The sequence below is a fragment of the Erythrolamprus reginae genome, chromosome 1 (genome assembly GCF_031021105.1).
Source record: "Erythrolamprus reginae isolate rEryReg1 chromosome 1, rEryReg1.hap1, whole genome shotgun sequence".
NCBI lineage: Eukaryota > Metazoa > Chordata > Lepidosauria > Squamata > Dipsadidae > Erythrolamprus > Erythrolamprus reginae.
Window position 1 is genome coordinate 347,180,266 of NC_091950.1, and position 15,883 is coordinate 347,196,148.

Consider the following 15,883-nt stretch of genomic DNA (forward strand, 5'->3'; position numbering starts at 1 on the left):
TAGTCTTCAGACTTTAAGACAGCATAAAAATTGAATAAATAAAATAAATAAAATTTATTTATTTATTAAATTTGTGTGCCACCCCTCTCCGAAGACTTGGAGCGGCTCACAAAAACAGAACAATACAAATCCAACGATTAAAACAATTTAAAACCCTTAATGTAAAAACTATCATACATCTCATGCAAACCATACATAAAGCGGAAATGGCCTAGGGGAATCAATTTCCCCATTCCTGACAGCAGAGGTGGGTTTTAAGGAGTTTGTGAAAGGCAAGGAGGGTGGGGGCAGTCCTAATCTCCAGGGGGATTGATTCCAGAGGGTCAGGGCCACCACAGAGAAGGCTCTTCCCCTGGGTCCCACCAGGTGACATTTTATATTTATATTTATATTTATATTTATATTTATATTTATATTTATATTTATATTTATATTTATATTTATATTTATATTTATATTTATATTTATATTTATATTTATATTTATATTTATATTTATATTTATATTTATATTTATATTTATATTTATATTTATATTTATATTTATATTTATATTTATATTTATATTTATATTTATATTTATATTTATATTTATATTTATATTCATTTACATTTACATTTACATTTACATTTACATTTATATTCCGCCCATTCCGATAAGACTTTCTATGGTCCCTCCTTCCCAGCTCTGTTTGGGGAAGGGAGGCTTTCCCAACTCCCACTGCTGTTTTGGGATGTGAGGCCAAAACAGAGGGGGGGGGGGGTTTCACATGCACATGTGCAGGATTTATTTATTTATTTATTTATTGTATTTATATGCCGCCCCTCTCCGAAGACTCGGGGTGGCTACCAGCAATCATAAAACAGCGTACAATAATAATCCAATATGATGTGAGGGAGGGGCATTGTATTATGGGTGTGGCCTTTCGTGCACCTTTTCCCCCTCGTCTATTAAAAGTGTATGCATGCACACTTTTGGTAGCCGAGGGAAAAAAGGTCCACCTGGTTTAGGACATCATTTCTGATGTTGCAGTGTCCCAGGGTCATGTGATCGCCTTTTGCAATATTCTGACAAGCAAAGTCAGATTCAGTTAACAATCGTGTTACTCCCTTAACAACTGCAGAGATTCACTTAACAACTGGAGCAACAAAGATCATAAAACGGAACAAAACTCACTTAGAAACTGTCTCGCTTAGGAACAGAAATTTTGGGCTCTGTTGTGGTCATGAGCTGAGGATTACTGTACAGATGTTTCAAACTTTACCAATCTCTTTATTAATGTACCTTTTAAAAAAATCTACAACTATAGCAAACCTTTTTGCTTTGCATTCATATTTTCTAAATCCTCCAATCTCTTTTTCTTACACACTTTCTTATTGTCCCTTCCTCCATCTATTTCTTCCCTAATAATTTTTCACTTTTTCCATGAGCTTCTGCTCATTACTTTATTTAAAGCCTCCCCAAAGAGTCTTATATGATGGTAACCAAGGGTGACATGCTCCTGTTCACTCATACCTGTCAGTTGCCGGAGAGTCAGTCCTGCTCAGACGCTGCCAATTGGGTTCTTTTACCCTCTGTGCATGTGCAAAGCATACACCCAGTTGGAGATTGCCTCCCATACGCTGTGCCAGAGAGAGAAACCCAGGCAGGAGAGATTGGGGAACCTCCTGCTCCTTTGACCGAAAGGTGACTGCTGCTGCTGCTACCTGCTTCCTCTTCCTTCTCATGCTAAAGGGCTCCCCTCTCCTCTTGCTCGCTCACTTTGTAGCTGGTGCCTTTCCTTCACTGTGGTGACTCCTCGGTTTGGCTGAAGCTGAGTTGATCTGGCCAGGGTCAAGCACCCTCTTTTGCCTTTCCGTGCCCAGATGCTCCGGGAGGCAACTTCGCACCAGGTGTGTAGAAGGCAGCACGAAGGAGTCACCACAGCGAAGTGGTTTATTCCCTCATCAAGCGCCCAGAGAAAGGAAAACGCTCTGTTTGCTGTGGGTTGCCAAAGTTTCCTTAAGTGCCACTGAAAGGCTCCTCTGGCAGCCTAGAAAAGCCCGAGATGGCCGGGATTAAAGGGGGAATGGCAGGAAACTGGCTGGGCCTTTGTGCTACTCTCAAATTTCCTGGGAAATTTTTCCGGACTCGGGTTCTTAAGTCGAAAATGGTTCTTAAGAAGAGGCAAAAAAATCTTGAACACCCGTTTCTTATCTAGAAAATCTCTTAACTAGAGGTGTTATTAGGTAGAGGTACCACTGTATTTGGCAAGTAAAATCAATGGGGGAAGCCAGATTCACTAATTAACTTATTAACTGCAGTGACTTAGTTAGAAACTGTGGCAAGAAAGGTCGCAAAATGGGGCAAACCTCACACATATCTCACTTAACAACAGAAATTTTAGGCTCAATTGTGGCCCTAAGTTGAGGACTACCTGTATAGGTTTCCCCCCTGGTGCCAAATGTCCCATTTCTATATTGATACAGCCACAAGAATTTTTACATCAATAGAACTTTAGCATTCATAACTAAAGAGCTCCGCTTACAAAAAACAATATTTCTCAGTTGAGTTGGAGGATACAGGGCTATGAACTTTACTAAATAAGAATAGAAGTGCCATTACCCTATTACATCTATGCTTCTGCTACTCAAGGGTTATTTGGTGATAGTACAAATGGAAAGGACAAGTTGATGAATTGTTGCAAAGTCTTGAGAATTGCATAAATGTGTCTGTGTATCCAACTAGAAAAACAAACTGGCAGGCTTCAAGGTCCCAAGAGGCAAGAAGGACTATCAGATTCTAAGACAAGAGAGATGTTCCAGTTCACAGATGCTCCTTTTTGGTGTGCAAAGGAGTATCTTCACAGGATGATTTCATGTAGTCCAGACACAGTCATTGCCAAACTATATTGTCAAAATGTAGGACTAGTAACACGTGCTTCCTACTAAATTGGATCTGGAAACCATCTAATTCAGTGTGGACTCTACTGGCCTTCCCCATTGTCCAGATGTATTGGGATTGCAACTCCCAAAATCCCAGCCAGCATGTCCTTTGGAAAGGCTTTAAAAAAAAACTTTTAGCTAAGAACCAGACCTTTACAACTAAGCAGCTATGCCTAATGTTTGTAAAGTTTACAAGGATAGTGTAGGGCAGTGATGGTGAACCTTTTTTTCCTCGGGTGCTGAAAGAGCGTGCACGTGTGCTATCGCGCATGCACGAGTGCCCACACCCATAATTCAATGCCTGCTGAGGATGAAAACAGCTTCCCCCACCCCCCGGAGGCCCTCTGGAGGCCAGAAACGGCCTGTTTCCAAATTTTTGGTGGGCCCAGTAGGCTCATGTTTCACCTTCTCCAGGCTCCAAAGGCTGCAGAATGCAGCTGCAAGAGCAATCATGGGCTTTCCCAAAAATGCCCATGTAACACCAACACTCCGCAGTTTGCATTGGTTGCCGATCAGTTTCCGGTCACAATTCAAAGTGTTGGTCATCACCTATAAAGCCCTTCATGGTACCGGACCAAGGTATCTACGAGACCGCCTTCTGCCGCACAAATCCCAGCGACCGGTTAGGTCCCACAGAGTGGGCCTTCTCCGGGTCCTGTCAACAAAACAATGTCGTTTGGCGGGGCCCAGGGGAAGAGCCTTCTCTGTGGCGGCCCTGGCCCTCTGGAACCAACTCCCCCCGGAGATTAGAATTGCCCCCACCCTCCTTGCTTTCGTAAGCTCCTTAAAACCCACCTCTGCCATCAGGCATGGGGGAACTGAGATATTCTTTCCCCCTAGGCCTTTACAATTTATGTATGGTATGTTTGTTTGTATGTATGTATGTTTGGTTTTACAATAAGGATTTTTAGCTGTTTTTGTATTGGATTTACATGCTGTCTTTTATTATTGTTGTTAGCCGCCCCGAGTCTACGGAGAGGGGCGGCATACAAATCCAATAAACAAGATAATAAATAAATAAGCTGCTTCCTGAAAAGAGCACATCCATTTTCTCCACTTTTATATCCTATGGGAGGGGCCAATAATCTCCAAGCCTGCTCCTGAGTAGCCCTTTTCTCAGTAACTGTTCTTACCTTCTGGCAGTTCTGCGCATGACACCGAGCCTTCTCCAGACTCCAGGCCTGGTCCATGTTCCTCCTCAGCCTCCTCACTGTCTGACACTGCTGCCAGCTCTGCAGGCTGCTGGGGGACCACAACAAGGTGTGTCAAACTCATGGCCTATGAGCTGGATGTATTACATGCTGGCCACACCCGTTCCCAATTTAGCGAGGATGGGGAATCATGATACGTCACATGAGTTTGACACCCCTGGTCCAGAAAATAGATAATACAACCTTACACAGGTCTATTTAGAAGAAAGTCTCAGTTTCTCTAATGATACTTATTCTTAGGTAAGTCAACATGAAAGCTATGTGTTATAAAAATACTCATGCTAGATCAGGCTCCAGGGACCAATCAGAAGCATTCAAAAGTGTCAAGGTATTGTGAGTGGTCCACATCCAGCTCAGCTGATCACAGATTTTTAGGACCAGGAGATGGAGGAGTACTGGCATCGTAGGCCCCCTGTTAGATGCAAGAATAAGGAGGATGAGATCCAGACATGAATATCTCTCTAGAAGGAGTTATTGATGTTGATTAGATCTATGGGACATTTGGCTATTCCTTGGCAGTATATAAAGACAGGCTTCTGGGAAAAGGGGTGTGTGGCAAGCAACGTTCCCCATCATGGAAGATGGTGCCTGGCATCTGAGACACTTCTTCTGCTCCCATGGACTTCTTCTGCTCCCGAGTCTTCGGAGAGGGGCGGCATACAAACCTAATAAATAATAATAATAATAATAATAATCATTATTATTATTATTTATTTATTTATTTATTTATTTATTTATTGGATTTGTATGCCGCCCCTCTCCAGAGACTCGGGGCGGCTAACAGCGACAATAAAACAGTGTACAATAGTAATTTGGTATTGATGATTAAAAATCAATTAATATAAAAACCAAACATACATACATACATACATACCATGCATAGAATTGTAAAGGCCTAGGGGGAAAGAGGATCTCAATTCCCCCATGCCTGGCGGCAGAGGTGGGTTTTAAGTTGTTTACGAAAGGCAAGGAGGGTGGGGGCAGTTCTAATCTCTGGGGGGAGTTGGTTCCAGAGGGCCGGGGCCGCCACAGAGAAGGCTCTTCCCCTGGGTCCCGCCAGGCGACATTGCTTAGTTGACGGGACCCGGAGAAGATCCACTCTGTGGGACCTAACTGGTCGCTGGGATTCGTGCAGCAGAAGGCGGTCCCTGAGGTAATGTCAATACAACACAGCAAACGAGATCACTATGCTGGATTTCGTATTTCATTACCAGTTGGGTGCTTCCCAAGCACCTAGGACTGTGTGATGTAGCGGCGACTTATGTTTGCTGATCCCAGTAAAGCGGCCTTTTGCAATTGACAGATGGAGATCTTGTCAATTCCGATGGTTTTCAAATGTCCGCTGAGATCCTTTGGTACTGCATCCAGCGTGCCAAGTACCACTGGGACCACTTACACTGGCTTATGTCAGAGACGTTGCAGCTCGATTTTTAGATCTTCGTATTTCATTAATTTGTCTAGCTGCTTCTCCTCAATTCTACTGTCCCCTGGGATTGTGATTACAGTAGTACCTCTAGATACGAGTTTAATTCGTTCCAGAAGGGAGCTTGTATGTTGAACAACTCGTATCTGGAACAAATGGCTTTAGACTTTGTTTTTCCCCTCCGAGATAACTAGAAGCAAGGATTCTTGCACCACCTAGTGGACGCTCGGCTCATATCCCAAATTTGAGCTTGGGTCTGGAACAGAAATTTCTCTCCCCTTGTGGCTCGTAACTTGGAATACTCGCATGTGGAGCAGCTTGTATCTAGAGGTACTACTGTATTATTATTATTATTATTGTTGTTGTTGTTGTTGTTGTTGTTATTATTATTATTATTATTTTTGTATGAGCTGCTGCAGCTTGGTCTGTGAGTGTGGTTAAACTATCAGAGGTGTTCATCATTTTATTGTATAAAATTGTATTATCAATAGATCTTGTTTATTGAGACTTTGGAAACAGTGTGTGTGTGGCTTTATTCTTGATAATTGATCTGGCCAGATGGAACCAAGGAAGGAGAAAAAAAGGACCCGCTGACATCCTGGCAGCAAGACACTGATTTTGCTGCTGATTTGGTGGCTTGTTCGATAATGCTTTTTTTTTTTTTAAATGGAAAGCTTCACGAATTTGCATGTCACCCTTGTGCAGGGGCCATGCTAATCTTCTCTGTATCGTTCCAATTTTAGTATATGTACCGCCGAAGCGATAATGCTTTTGATGGATGAAGATACAGAGTTAGTCAGAAGATTTATGACAAAAGAAGAGATGGGAAATAACTCTCCACATTTGCAAGCAGGAGAAGTGCTTGCTGCCAGTTCTGACTTTGAAAGTTGCTGCAAAGGGAAATTCAGGACACCTGAAAAAGATAATAAAGCAGCTCACAAAATAAACATGGGAGAAACAAGGACTGACTTGAACAAAGAGCTCTGGTGGCACAGTGGTTAAAATGTGGTATTACAGGGTAATTCTGTTCGCTTCCAGTTCGATTCTTACCAGCTCAAGGTTAACTCAGCCTTCCATCTTTTGGTAAAACGAGGACCCAGATTGTTGGGGACAATAAGCTGACATTGTAAACTGCTCATGGGGGGCTGTAAAAGCACTATGAAGTGCAGTGCAAGTCTAAGTGCTGTTGTTAAACGCTAACAAATAGCATCTGTTAGAAAAAGAGACATAGTAGTGAAATGCCAGGAAATTAATGTGGCCCATGGAAGAGGAGAGGGGTAGGTTCCTCTTATCTTCGCCACTGGTTCTCATCGCAACATTTCGCACACATGCATTTCCTCAGGCAATTTGGCTTTTGCGCATTCTCAGTACCAGAAATCAGCCCAAAACACAGCTCAGGAGCTGATCAGCGGAGGAATAAAGGTCAGTATAAACCCATGGGCAGGCTGGAGGGCTCATTTACAAGTAGCAGAATAGGTAAAACCTTCAAAACATTAAAAAAAAATTGCTAAAAATTCCAGAAAAAGAGATGGTGGCACCCATGGACTGGCATTGGTCAATCCAGGTCAGTGACATCACCAATGGGTTGTTACCAATTCAGGCAATGAGGTCTAAACTGGGAGGAACCCAGTCCTGGAAGAGGATAATCCAACTATGACAACCACCAGATGATAAAGCAATTATCACCTTGGGTTCCCCCCACCATTATGCCCATAAAATATGGCCTTACTTCCCATAGAAGCAAGGGTGGCGCAGCAGGTAGAGTGCTGTACTGCAGGCCACTGAAGCTGACTGTAGATCTGTAGGTCAGCGGTTCAAATCTCATCACTGGCTCAAGGTTGACTCAGCCTTCCATCCTTCCGAGGTGGATAAAATGAGGACCCGGATTGTGGGGGCAATATGCTGGCTCTGTTAAAAAGTGCTATTGCTAACACGTTGTAAGCTGCCCTGAGTCTAAGGAGAAGGGCGGCATTAAAAAATCAATCAATCAATCAATCAATCAATCAATCAATCAATCAATCAAACAAACAAACAAACAAACAAACAAACAAACAAACAAATGTAGCAGTATCTATAACATTGACCCTTGCCCAGTGATGGGCTCCTATGGGTATGGTCTACGCAGAGACGGTAGAAAAATTTGGTCAAGTATGCAGTACTGGTAGAAAAAAATTGATTTCCCCCCCTCCCTTTTCCCCCCTTCTGGGCTCTGGGTATGTTTTTCCTATCGCAGTAAATGAGGTTGAATGTGTATAATTCTAGAAGCTCTGTGCATGCATACATACACAAACAGTTTATATAGTAGATAATGTATATTTTTGTGTGCCTGCGTCTAATATGTATGTACACATATGGCATATATACATAGAATTAAATAGTATATGAGTATTTTGGATGTTCAGTAATAGAAAATAGATAGGGAAATTGTATCTCTTCGAGGCAAGGAGAGGCCAGACAATCTAACCCTAACCCAAACTCTTGACCTGAGTTGGCCACCTTTAAGACAGTCACATGACCTTTAAGCCACCCCTGGTCACAGGATCATCAAGCCCCTGCCCTCTGATCACATGGCCAGCAAGCCACACCCACAAAATAAGCCACGCCCAGTGTGCTAGTAATTTTTTTTGCAGCTCTTCACTGCCCTTGCCTTTATGTGTGACTAATGGAAGAAACTGGGGTGAAATCTCACTCCTCCCCAACCCTGCAGCTAATCCCCTTAGGAATTCTTTTCGGAGAATCAGCCCCTCTGGCTTTGGAAATACCTTCTCCTCCCCGTGCCCCTTCCCTTTTTTTTTGTTTGCAACAGAAGGATATTACAAAAACAAATCGCTTCTTTGCAGAGTTGCCTAGAAATAAATAACGGGGATGAGTGTGCGAGTCGATCTTTAACATGGATCCTGCTCTGGTGAAAGAAGGTAGAAGAAGTTTGTCTAGAAAAAGAGATCCATGAGAAATCTCCCTTCCGCTCTCCTTTTCACATGCCTGGGAAAGCAAAGCCTTTGTCTGATTCAGCTGACTTTAATCATACTGTGATTAACTATGAGTTTAATTGCCAGGGACTGTGTGATCCTGGAAGGATATTATTTCACCAAGGTGGTGCCTCATAGTTAGGGGTTTTCTTGGCAAGAGAGGAATTTTTCTTATGACTGTTGTAGAATGAAACTTGAAGCAAGTCTCAAGTTTCAAGTTTTATTGGATTTATATGCCGCCCCTCTCCAAAAACTCGGGGCGGCTAACAACAATCATAAACAATGTACAATAAAATCCAATACTAAAAGCAAATTAAAACCCCTTAATATATAAAAACCAAACATACATACAAGCATACCATATATACAGTTGTAACAGCCTAGGGGGAGAAGAAGTCTTAATTCCCCCATGCCTGGCGGCAGAGGTGGGTTTTAAGTAGCTTACGAAAGGCAAGGAGGGTGGGGGCAATTCTGATCTCTGGGGGAAGTTGGTTCCAGAGGGCCGGGGCCGTCACAGAGAAGGCTCTTCCCCTGGGTCCCGCCAAGTGGCATTGTTTAGTTGGCGGGACCCAGAGAAGACCCACTCTGTGGGATCTAACTGGCCGCTGGGATTCGTGCGGCAGAAGGCGGTCCCTGATGTAGTCTGGCCCGGTGCCATGAAGGGCTTTATAGGTCATAACCAACACTTTGAATTGTGACCGGAAACTGATCGGCAACCAATGCAGACTGCGGAGTGTTGGTGTGACACGGGCATATTTAGGGAAGCCCATGATTGCTCTCGCAGCTGCATTCTGCACGATCTGAAGTTTCCGAACACTTTTCAAAGGTAGCCCCATTTAGAGAGCGTTACAGTAGTCGAGCCTCGAGGTGATGAGGGCATGAGAGACTGTGAGCAGTGACTCCCGGTCCAAATAGGGTCGCAACTGATGCACCAGGCGAACCTGGGCGAACGCACAGATCTTTGGTGAGGGAAGAGACATTATTTATTACACACATGCAAAGCAAGCTGGGCTTTTAAAAAAATTCTGGTCCCTGTGTTTCCCCCATTTGCCGTTTAGAATAGTGGAGATCAACTTGTGGATATCTTTTCCCTTGACCCTCAGAAGCTCCTATTTGGAAGCAGATGAAGTTATCTGGTCTACTCATCAGTGATTTTTGTACACAGTGAAGAGTGTTTGTTAGTGTAGGGCACATCTTTTTCCTATCTCTAATATCAACAACTTCTACGTTTCATTTTAAGAGGTCATTATAAACAGGACATAGTCAGTTCATGTGGAGACGTGTAACCACTTGTTCCAAGAAAACAGCCTACGGGCAAAGATACTCTGTCGACTTGGAACACTTGCCAAGCAAAAATAAACAGGCGAACCACCACTCCCATTCTAAGGCTGCACTGTACCTATCTGTTCATGAATTTTTCACTTTCTACTTTTAGTCCAGGCAAGAAAACAATCAGAAGCATGCATTAAGCCAACGTGGGCCCAAAACGGATAATGAGCCACCCATTTCTTTTCTTTGCCTTTTATTTTTCTTATCTCAGGGCAACCGGTTTCATAATAGCAGGTGAAATTCTATTTTTTAAAAAGCCTAAAATGTCACAGGTTTTTTTCTTATTTTCATTGGGATTGCTTCTATGCCTCTGTATAAAGGGCAGCCAGTAGTTGTCCCTGAAGGGTTAGAAATGATCTTCCTTGCTTTGTTCCCTTTTCATCATTGATTTACCACCACAGTGGCCTGCTCTAATGTGTACAGTATTAAAGAAACATAGAAATATAGAAGACTGACGGCAGGAAAAGACCTCATGATCCATCTAGTCTGCCCTTATACTATTTTCTGTATTTTATCTTAGGATGGATATATGTTTATCCCAGGCATGTTTAAATTCAGTTACTGTGGATTTACCAACCACGTCTGCTGGAAGTTTGTTCCAAGGATCTACTACTCTTTCAGTAAAATAATATTTTCTCATGTTGCTTTTGATCTTTCCCTCAACTAACTTCAGATTGTGTCCCCTTGTTGTTGTGTTCACTTTCTTATTAAAAACACTTCCCTCCTGGACCTTATTTAACCCTTTAACATATTTAAATGTTTTGATCATGTCCCCCCTTTTCCTTCTGTCCTCCAGACTATACAGATTGAGTTCATTAAGTCTTTCCTGATACGTTTTATGCTTAAGACCTTCCACCATTCTTGTAGCCCGTCTTTGGACCCGTTCAATTTTGTCAATATCTTTTTGTAGGTGAGGTCTCCAGAACTGAACACAGTATTCCAAATGTGATCTCACCAGCACTCTATATAGCGGGATCATAATCTTCCTCTTCCTGCTTGTTATACCTCTAGCTATGCAGCCAAGCATCCTACTTGCTTTCCCTACCACCTGACTGCACTGTTCACCCATTTTGAGACTGTCAGAAATCACTACCCCTAAATCCTTCTCTTCTGAAGTTTTTGCTAACACAGAAGTGCCAATACAATAGTACTCAGATTGAGGATTCCTTTCCCCCAAGTGCATTATTTTACATTTGGAAACATTAAACTGCAGTTTCCATTGCTTTGACCATTTATCTAGTAAAGCTATATCATTTACCATATTACAGACGCCTCCAGGATGATATGATAGAAAGTCATGCATATTAAGCATATTGTCCCTAGTACATATTGTCCAAAGCTGTGTGAATCTCCTGCTTCAACCCTTGCATTTCAGAGCCAGAACTGAAGGAGTACAATATAAAATACAGTTTTATTTATTTATTTATTTGTCTGTCTGTCTGTCTTTCTGTTTGTGTTGAAAGGGACCTTGCAGGTCATCAACTCCAACCCCCTGCTCGAGCAGGAAATCCTACACTTCCCCAGCCAGATGGCAGTCCAATCTCCTCTTGAATATGTCGAGAGTTGGGGCGTTCACAACCTTCGCTGGCAGGCCTTTCCATTGGTTGATCGTTCTGACCATCAGGAAGTTCTTCCTTATTTCCAGGTTGAATCTCTCCTGGGTCAGCTTCCATCTGTGGTTCCTCATCTGGCCCACTAATGATAACTTTGTTTGCACAAGTTATAATTAGAAACTGAACAATTACCCTGGCTATGTCAACAAATTCTAAATTATAATTGGATTTATTATTTAAATGTCTTCCTTTAGATTATTTAAACTGTTCCCTTAATTTTGTTAATATTTTACAATTCATTGCGTTACAGTCATAGTATAAATGAATAACATTTCAATAACATGCCCTGTTATTTTAATAAATCGAGCTATTCAGAATTTTTGAATAAATACATAATCATATTCATACTATTCCCAGGGTGAGCCAGGGTGGCGCAGCAGGTAGAGTGCTCTACTGCAGGCCACTGAAGCTGCCTGTAGATCTGAAGGTCAGCGGTTCAAATCTCATCACCGGCTCAAGGTTGACTCAGCCTTCCATCCTTCCGAGGTGGGTAAAATGAGGATCCGGATTGTGGGGGCAATAGGCTGGCTCTGTTAAAAAGTGCTATTGCTAACATGTTGTAAGCCGCCCTGAGTCTAAGGAGAAGGGCGGTATAAAAATCAATCAATCAATCAAACAAACAAACAAACAAACAAACAAACAAACAAACAAACAAAGCCAATAAAATTATCAAATGCCAGTTACCACCATCCAGTTGACTAGATGATATTATTTTTCCCTAAATTAAGAATTACACTCTAAATAAACTCATAGGCAGTCTTTGGTGTTCAAATCTTCCTGAAATCTTCTAGACAACATGGAGCTCAGATGGGTTGTTCTTCCTATTTAAGGTTATCAGAATGCTACAGAAAAGAGCAAGCTGGCAGATTCAGCTTGCTGAGTTTGCTGTTCCTGATCAACAGATCACAATTATCTCAGACAATAAATATTTGCCCACCCATCAGCTTTGTGTGAAAATAAATATCAATTCCACTATGAGAAAGATTTAAAAATAGAAAGAAAATAAAGTACATTGCATGCTTCTTCTCTGTTTATCATGATGGCATATCTCCTTGATGATTGTCGTTTGGACTGTTTAAATGCAATTATGCCATCTCTGCCATGGCAGGACATCAGGAGATGTTAGGCGGGGTCAACCAAGCAAACTTTCCAATGGATGTGCAGATTATCCCATTTGCTTGCAGCAAATCTTGAATGTGCTGTTTGCCAAAAATCTTATGATTGCAGCAAGAGGAAACTGGGCATAGAACAATAGTAAATGTTCTGTGATGGCATCAACTTAACAGTAGGCATCTGAAACTAATTTTATGTTCTTTTGGAAGAACTTTAAGGCCATTCTATACTTCGTGCAAAATGAAACAAGAACTATGGAATGTACCTAGGCCGCCCTACACAATGTATGCTTGTGTGTTGTGTGTGGAATAATTTATCCTTTACTAAATGCTGTTTTATGCTTTGGAGTATGCAAAATAGATCTTTCCCACGTATGAAAGACAAGGCCAGGCTATGTCAGGGTATAGTTATAAAATAGCTCTAATAATTATATAATAATAATAATAATAATTATTATTATATATTATAATAATTCTTCCAATAATTAATTGCATATATCTGTCAAATTATGTTTGTATGGCAATTTAGTAACTGATAAATAGAACACCAGTTGGTCTCATTTCCTTCTGGATTAAAACAAACACTTTCCTGTTAGTACAATTAGCTGATTTTCTAAATCTTTAAAAATTAGTGGAAGCAAATGAGATTTGTAAATGGCATTTATTATAAGAAATGAACATGAGTAGGATCCAGTTCAACTTTGGGAGCAAGGGGGCAGTATTTACTAAGGTTTTTTCCCCCTAGGCAAATTATTTCCAAATGCATATTGCCCTGTTCTGAATTTCCAGAAAGCTGTTGTCTCAATTGTCCTTTTTAAACCCTTTAACTTCACCACATTTTCATGATCCCAATGAAACATTCAGTCCATATAAATTGTCTCTCTAGTACTTTGCACATCTGTTCTCAGTACACAGGGAATTAGAAATGGCTCCTTCTGGCTATCCAGATGTGTTTTAAAAGGTCAATGACCTGAAGAAATAAGAAGCTAGGAAGAATAAACAGTTAATAAGAAAGAAAAGAGATTAATTCCTCAGACTTAAAAAGAGCAAACCCCCTCCACTTTCTCCACACATCCCAAAGAAAATTACATCAGTAAATCACTGCTTGGAACAATGGAAAATAAAAGAAATGTCGTTTCCACCTTATTATCAACGAAATCCTTGAAAGGTTCCAAAGAAAAAAGCTTAAATTACAAGCTGGAACCTCCTCGATGCCACCTTCCCCTAAAAGGAGGGTCCTGCCTGACATTCAAATAAGGACAAAGGGATGTTTAAAAAGGCAAGGGGGTGTTTAAAAAGGATTGAAAAGGAGACAGAGCCAGCTAGTCTTCCAGGAGGGCTGCTACTGGCTCAAGCTATCAGCTTAACGCAGGGGTCCCCAAACATTTTACACAGGGGGCCAGTTCACTGTCCCTTAGACTGTTGGAGGGCCGGACTATAAAAAAACTCTGAACAAATCCCTATGCACACTGCACATAGTTTATTTTAAAGTAAAAAACAAAATGGGAATGTACTATTTAGAGGGAGGGAAGAAGTCTGAAATTCATATATGTTTATGTTTTGTTTTTAATTTTCTTTTGTTAACATCTGATTGTAGGTTTTCTTGGCTTATAGAAAAATGTATAAAGAAAGAAGGAAGCACTTTGGCATAATGGTTAATAAGTTAGAAATATAATTGGTGTACTTTTTGAAGGAACATTAAGGAGGGAATTTAATTAAAAGAAAATGAATGTAACTGGATGACAAAATTAGAAAAAAAAACTTTTGCAAGTTTTTTGATGATTGATATTAGTTACTAACAAAATACCACATTTTATTCATAGAAAATTAGATGGAACACTGTGTTATGTCACTCACCCGTGGGCTGGATAAATGGCCTCAGTGGGCCGCATGCGGCCCGCGGGCCATATTTTGGGGACCGCTGGCTTAATGGATTTAGTATGATACCATTGTAATGGTATGACCAGAAATCTTATCCTGTCTGAAATAGACTAAATGTGGTCTTCCAGGAAGGTATGCTATAGGAAGAAAATTTTGCTATCCAAATCTTTTAGACATATTTTGTAAAAGTGGAATTGTCAGAAGATTAAGGTATTTCTACCCCATTTACTATTTTACTATCTAGCTCCTTAATAATTTTAAATGATAACTTGATTGCCCTTGCTGCAGTTATGTTGAAAAATCTGGAAATATGACCTTCAAGTCCTCCAACTAAAGGAGGGCACAACATTTGGCATCCGGTTTTAACAAAGTATTCAATGAGAATATTTCATTCATTCAGATCTAGGATGTGTTATTTGAGTGTTCCCTTTATTTTTTTGAGCAGTATATATATATACATATATATAAGTTTTTTTCTATCAAATATATATGCTGGTATGTATGAACAAAGTGTCGCACCAGCACAAACCTGAAAGCACCAGCCTGAAGATGACGAGTGTGACCTCACCGAAACTTTGCCAAGATACTCTCGATCCTACTCAGGAAAAGAGCCGAATACACCAAAACCTACATACCTATATTCATGAACATCTACGAAAACAAGGAATTTGTCTTGCTGCCCATGCTCTCAGGAAAGAAAAGATAGGTTTGTCAAGAATCAATAAGGCACAACACTTAATGATAGTCCAGATACAAATAAGCAATCAAATCATATTAGGAACCAGTCAATATAAATTGTAAGGTTACGTAAGCAATAAAGTTACAGTCATACAGTCACTTGTGGGGGAAGATGGGTGATGGGAATGATGAGAAAATTAATAGTAGTCTGGAGGACAGAAGGAAAAGGGGGGACATGATTGAAACATTTAAATATGTTAAAAGGTTAAATAAGGTTCAGGAGGGAAGTGTTTTTAATAGGAAAGTGAACCCAAGAACAAGGGGGCACAACCTGAGGTCAGTTGGGGAAAAGATCAGAAGCAACATGAGAAAATATTATTTTACTGAAAGAGTAGTAGATGCTTGGAACAAACTTCCAGCAGACGTGGTTGGTAAATCCACAGTAACTGAATTTAAACATGCCTGGGATAAACATAGATCCATCCTAAGATAAAATACAGGAAATAGTATAAGGGCAGACTAGATGGACCAGGAGGTCTTTTTCTGCCGTCAGTCTTCTATGTTCTATGTTCCTAACAAATATATATGGGCAAAGGTTGCAAGTTCAAGGCAAAGGCTGCCAGTTCAAATCCCAGTGAGGGTATGGCTAGCTGATGAGGCCAGAACAAGGCCGAAATACATCTATCCTAGTCTCCCTTAATTTTCAAATTCAGCAAAAACATGTGACACACACACATATTTTA

General features: G+C 40.9%; 1 non-coding gene across 1 annotated transcript; it reads right to left on the minus strand.

Moving 5' to 3' along the window:
* Positions 1 to 6,218: 6,218 nt before the first annotated feature.
* Positions 6,219 to 6,323, minus strand: LOC139158279 (U6 spliceosomal RNA). The gene has a single exon (XR_011557669.1). It is a non-coding gene; the product is annotated as a U6 spliceosomal RNA (small nuclear RNA).
* Between the last annotated feature and the right edge of the window lie 9,560 nt (positions 6,324 to 15,883).